General features: G+C 44.1%; 1 pseudogene; it reads right to left on the bottom strand.

The window, feature by feature from the left end:
- Positions 1-2,214: 2,214 nt before the first annotated feature.
- On the bottom strand, positions 2,215-4,512 carry LOC102765335 (annotated as a pseudogene).
- Positions 4,513-6,679: the final 2,167 nt, after the last annotated feature.

The raw sequence follows: 6,679 nt of genomic DNA, 5'->3' as shown, positions 1-6,679 counted from the left end.
GGCCAGCGCAGTGGTGGTGGCAGGAGCCTCTCCCACCTCCATGGCAGCACTAAAAATGTCCAACTAATGGTTTAGACCTGATCTGTTGGGGGCCTAAGCCTTTAGTTGGACATCCCCCGAGGGCTCCCTGACTTCCAGAAAGATGTCTGACTGCAAGGTTAGGCCTGAGCCCCTGGGGAGTGGGCCTAAGTCAACAGGTGGACATTCCCCAAGGGATCCTGGACTGTGACTGGGCACAGGCCAGGCTGAGGGACCCCCCACCCCCTCCCCGGAGTGCACAAATTTTTGTACTCCAGGCCTGTAGTTAGTATATAAAGTGTGATGGGCTTTGTTCCCACCTCTTACATTTCCCCACCCTTCAACCCTTGTCCTTTCAGCCCCTCTTTCTCTCTTCCATATTCTTTGGTTTGTATGTGGTTTCTCAGTTAATACATAGCTAATAGCTCTTATTTTTCTTATGTTTTTAACTACTTAGGTCTTTCTGTATGTAAGGGTGAAAATTCATTTGATGGAAATACTTGTGTATATTTAAAGACTCAGTTGCTCCTCTGGAGCTTGTATGTTCAAGAATGATTAATCTGTGTAATAAACTGATTACTACAGTCATTACATATAAAAAATGTCATTGTGCTAAAAACATTGAAAAGCCACTGAACAGCCTAACCTACACATGTCCCCATGATTAAAATCTGTGGCATAGCACTTAAAATTAGGACCCAATATTATGTGTACACTAACATAATAGGTCCTTGGGTTACGTCAGAGATCCATTCCTATAGTGCGATGTAATGCAATTTTCTCCGTAAGTTGGAACCCACCTACATAAGTACCTACGTCACTCACATGGAGCACATACACAGTAGAAATGAAGTGAAACAGTAAAAAAAAATTAAAAGAAAGATAACAATTCCTGTCCTTTACTTGTGGTAAATAAATAATAGAAAAACATAAAGCACATGCACTGAGTGGCCAGATTATGTTACCTCTTGGTTCATGTTTCAATGCTCAACCACTGAGTCACATCAGCCTTACGTACATGTTCTAAATATAGAACCTTAAGGAGGAGTCCTCATCCCTTTGAATGTGGGATATATATATATATATATATATCAAAATGACAGAACTTTTTTAATATATATATAAATAAATGGGAGATGGCGACGTAATCACAAACGATGTACCTCGAGTCCGACGTAACCCAAGGACTGCCTGTATCTAGGAAAAACTGGGAAGACCTTGAATGGCCTAACTGCAAATTTCACTCTCTATTGTGATTCTGCAGAAAGGTCCCCTATCCAAATAACCCTTATTATCACGAGGAAGGAACAATGCCTGCTTATCCCTGAATCTAAGTCTTCAGTTCCAACCACACCATGAAATCATTCAAACAAGCTAATCATATCATCTCATGGGAACCAGGTATCACCTTGCAACTCCTAATTCTATCATGTCTGCTTCCAATGGCCTTGTTTTCACTGTTCTTGAGCACAACCCCCATGTGGCCCTGGATGCCATGTAGTCTCCCCATCCTCTAATCTGTGGCTATTTGTTACTAATATATTGCTGTAGATCTTATTTGCAGTGAAAGGGATTATGTGTTTGCCTATCAACATAACCTTATCTTAGGAATGCTTCCTTAACCTAAGTGGTAAAGAGTAGGTGAATAAAACAAAAACCTAGACCGCTTTCATCACTCACAATTAAAACAAAAAACAACAAAAAAAAAACAACCACCCAACTTTTAACTATTTCTGAAGGGGACAGTTAAGATAATAACTAATAACATGCACTTAAGAACTTAATGAGATATAACAGCTTAACACCCTCCCTCAATCCTGATTATGTGGCTTGGTAGAAGAAAGTCAGAGAAAATATGTCACCTTCTAAAATTTCTTAGTAGTGCAATCAACATTAATCCTCTAGGCCAGTGGTTCTCAACCTTCCTAATGCTGCAACCCTTTAATACAGTTCCTCATGTTGTGGTGACCCCCAACCATAAAATTATTTTCGTTGCTACTTCATAACTGTAATTTTGCTACTCTTATGAATCATAATGTAAATATCTGATATGCAGGATGTATTTTCAGGAGTCGCGACCCACAGGTTAAGAACCACTGCTAGAGGCTTGGGGAGACTTAATCACAAAAACAATATGTAATTATATATTGTGAAATATTTATTTCTAATTACAAATAAATGAAATTTTGTCTTGAAGCATGGGTAGCAGTCTTAATATAACAACAGTAAACTACATTGCTACATTTTGCGACAGTATGCATAAAAAGCCAACATCAGTGTGAAGGTTGAGATTGCTTCTTTCTCACCAGATCAGAAATTCTCGGGGCAGTCTTTGCAAGAGCACAACGAAGATCATCTTCCACAACAAGTCTACTTCTGTATTTAGACTTGATAACCAACAAGCTGGAAAACCCTGTTTCACAAACATATGTTGTTGGAAATGGAAGAACAAGGCACAACACAGCCTCAGACAGAACAGGATATGGCTGCAAACACTTGATCCAGAATTTTGTAACTGGCATTGTAGAGAAATCAGTTCTTGCTGCATCGTTGTTAATAAGTTCAATGAACTCCTCTTGTGCTGTCTCAGGAACATCTTCAACTTTGACTGTGAATGGGCTTCTGGCAAGTGCAAATGGGGTGTCAGGTAGATTTGGAAAGTATGATGAAATTTCATCTGCAAGCATGTGCTAGTATTCTTTCACAGAAATTATCATCATAATCCTTTTGTCTGGTTCAATGTCATGTTCCCCAAAGAAAGCAGATAAGGTAGGCAACATGTAAATTTTATTTTCATCGAATTTTCTTTTTCCAAAACTGAAGTTTCATTTGGAATGATCGGATCTTTTCAGACAAATCGAGGCATGTTGCATTTGGTCCTTGCAGTGATAAATTTAACTCATTCAAGATGGCAAAGATGTCAACCAAGTAAGCTATTTTCTGCAGTTCACTTTTATCGCCAAAAAGTGCTTCGAATTGCAGTCTTGCACTCTGATTTAAAAACGTTTTGAGTTTATCACGAAGCTCAAAAACACGTTTTAAAATTTTTCCTCTCGACAACCATCTCACTTCAGTGTGAAATAGCAGAGCACTGTTCTGCACATCCAACTCGTTGCACAGTTGCAAAAACAGTTGACTGTTAAAAGTGCTTGCCTTTACAAAATTGACACAACTTATGACGCTTTTCATTACTTCTTGTAATGAAAACTCTTGTGGCAGTGTCTTTGTTGCTAATATTTGCCGATGAATTATACAGTGAGTTCCGATGACTTTTGGTGATTCATTCAGTACCAAACATTGAAATCCAGATCGACATCCTAGCATAGCTGGAGCACCATCTGTGCAAACAGCACAAACCTTTGCCCAAGAGATCTTATGCTCTTTCAGAAATTAACCAACTGTCAAATACATCACGTGCAGTAGTTGTCACTTCAATAGATTTGCAAAAAAGAAACTCATCTTTAAAGTCACCATCATTAATATACCTCACGTAAACCGGTAACTGTGAACAGTTTGCAATGTCTGTAGATTCATCAAGCTGGATAATAAATATTGGGAGTGGAGCAGATTTAATTTCCTGGATTACCTGATCAAGAATATCAGCAGACATGTCATCTATTCTTCTGCGGACAGTGTCATTAGATAAGGAAATTGCACTCAATTTCATAACAAATTTGTCTCCAATCATAACTCAAACAATGTATTTGGCTGCTGGCAACAGTAAATCCTCAGCAATGGTGTGAGGTTTCATAGCTCTGGCGATTCTGAGTGCCACCAAATATGAAGCTTCAATGGCTGCTACGTTTTGTTTGTGGTACTTGCCACCAGTGTCAAATCTGGCTTTCTTGAGTCCATCAGCTTTGCTTCTAAAATAGTTGGTATCCTTGCCGGCAAAGCTCGGATGCTTGATATCAAAATGGCATTTTAGTTTGTTTGGCTTCATAGATTCGGCTGATTGAACTTCACAACAAATAACACATTGTGGTTTCTCAATTCCCTCTGTAATTACTGAGGTAAAACCATACTGTAAAAAAATCCTCACTATATTTTCTTTTCTTAGTGTTCTTCTCTACACAATCCATTGTCATGGGATGGTTTGCTAATGAAAATAATATATAACAATAGCTTTAATAATACAAATGATACATGGCAAAGTTCAGTTAGTCAATACAGTTCATTAAAGTTTCCTATGATTTACCATTCTGTGTTGTTTTTTTTACATACCTGTTACTATCACAAGGGGGCAGTATTCACATCAACCACAGCTGAATATAAAAAGACTGATCAGTATCCAGATTGAGTTCCCATGGTACAGATATATTTTTTGCAGTAGTTGATTATTTTACAGTACATGATTTTACATTTACCTAGTAATTATAATTCATGAAGTGTTTTACTTCCAGTACTGCTGCTTTCAACGTAGTAGCTGCTTTCAACACAGCAGCTGCTCTCTACACAGTAGATGCTCTCTACACATGTGTGACTGGTCCGCATAAGTACATTATGGCGCCAACCCTGTCACATACACCTGTATTTGCTCGGAGTGTATGTGATGGGTTGGTGCGATGATGTCAACATGTCGGGTATTCATACGTGGGCATATCTGCATGTGGGCGGACCCCCCTGGAGACAGATAGAGAAGCAGTGTCTCGGATCCTAAGACCATCGAAAATGTGTGTTTTCCGGTGGTCTTAGGCGACCCATGTGAAAGGATCTTTTCACCCCCAAAGGGGTCATGACCCACAAGTTGAGAACCACTGCTTTAGAGATTCATACAGGTTCTTGTATATATCAAGAGTTAACTCATTTTTATTACTTAGTATTATTCCATGGTATGAATGTACCACAGTTCATTTAACCATTCAACCAATGAGAGACATCTGAGTTATTGCTAATTTGGGCTATCTATACTAATAATAGCCTAGATGGTGTTACGCCCTCATATCATCACAATATGGCTGTCGCAAGATGGCTGTCATAAGATGGCAGGACACAGAAGCAGGGCCAGGTGGCCACTCTTCGCAGTGAGGCCTGGAGGTCCTGCAGCTCTGCATGGTGCAGAGGAGGCCAGTCCCGACATCTCCACCACCTAGCACGGAGGAGGCGGGTCCTGGCAGAGGAGATGGGTCATAGCAGGGGAGGGCAGTTGTGGGCAATCAGGCTGGCAGGGGAGGGCAGTTGGGGGTGATCAGGCCAGCAAGGGAGCAGTTAGGCATCAATTAGGCCAGCAGGGGGTGCAATTAGGGGGTGATCAGGCTGTGGCAGGCAGAAGCGGTAAGGGGCAATCAGATAGGCAGGCAGGTGAGCGGTTAGGAACCAATGGTCCTGGATTGTGAGAGGGGTGTCTGACTTCTGGTTTAGGCCCAATCCTGCATCAGGCCTAAACCAACAGTTCGACATCCCCTGAGGGGTTCCAGATTGGAGAAGGTGCAGTCTGGGCTGAGGGACACCTGCCATGCACAAATTTTGTGCCCTGAGCCTCTAGTCCTATCTAATAATAGACAAACATGGTAATTAACCGTAACTTTGCTACCCTTCCCATTGGCTAATCAGGGTGATATGCAAATTAACTACCAACTAAGATAGCAGTTAACCGCCAACAAAGATGGCAGCTAATTTGCATAATGAAGGCAGGGCGGGCCAGTGCAAGCCACCATCCAGGCCTCCCTGTGCTACCGGGGGCTAAGGCAAATGGTGTTGATCCTCTCCTGGAGCCCTCCCCTGCCTGCCCACTGGAGACAGGGGTCCCACTTCCATGTGCGATCTGGGGACAGGCAGGGGCTGGGGCCAAGGCAATCGGTGTCCATCACCTCAACTGAGCCCTTGCCTGCCCACCAGAGACAAGTCCCAATGCCCGGGGGCTGGGGCAAAGTCAAGCAGTGCAGATCGCCTCATTGGAGCCCTCCCCCACCCACGGGAGACACATCCCAGTGCAACCCGGGGGAGGACGGGGGCTGGGGCAAATGCAAGCGGTGTAGATCGTCTTGCCTGAGCCCTCAACCCCCCACCGGAGACACGTCCCAATGCTATCTGGGGGCATGTGGGGGCTGGGGCAAAGGCAAGTGGTGCAGATTGCCTCAACTGAGCCCTCGCTGCCCACCGGAGACATGTCCCAATGCGATCTTGGGGTGTGCCGGGGCTGGGGTGAAGGCAAGCAGAGCAGATTGCCTCAACCGAGCCCTAGCCCGCCCACCGGAGACAGGGGGCCCACTCTGAGAGAGAGAGAGACAGAGAGAGAGAGATTTAGAGAGAGAGGCGGAAGTTTGCATCCAGCATCCCTTCCTGATTGACCATTGTGATTCCAAGCCAGTGAGGGCTGCCTTCAGGCTGCTGCTACAGGTCCCTCACCCCCACCCTAGGCCTGAGAGCACAGTGCTGGGCAGGGGCACCCAGGGGTTGGGAATGCAGCACGAGGGGCCAGCACAATGTGGAGGTGGTCTGTGTTTATACCGCCAAGTTCCTCACATCTGCCCTGACCCGGCATGCCTCCTCCTTCCCCTCAGATGCCCAGCTCCTGCCTATATGCTTGCTGGGCAGGCCCAGCTGCACCGGAGAGTGAGCCATGGCGATCAGGATGGCCACTTCCTGGGATGGGACCGCTGGAACACAGCGATTCATGAGGGCGATGAGGCCCGTGGGGCATGTGCAACCCTTGGGTGGC

Source organism: Myotis davidii, unplaced genomic scaffold (assembly GCF_000327345.1).
Source record: "Myotis davidii unplaced genomic scaffold, ASM32734v1 scaffold90, whole genome shotgun sequence".
Classification (NCBI taxonomy): domain Eukaryota; kingdom Metazoa; phylum Chordata; class Mammalia; order Chiroptera; family Vespertilionidae; genus Myotis; species Myotis davidii.
Note: the sequence above shows the minus strand (reverse complement) of the source record. Positions and strands in the feature narration are given on the sequence as shown.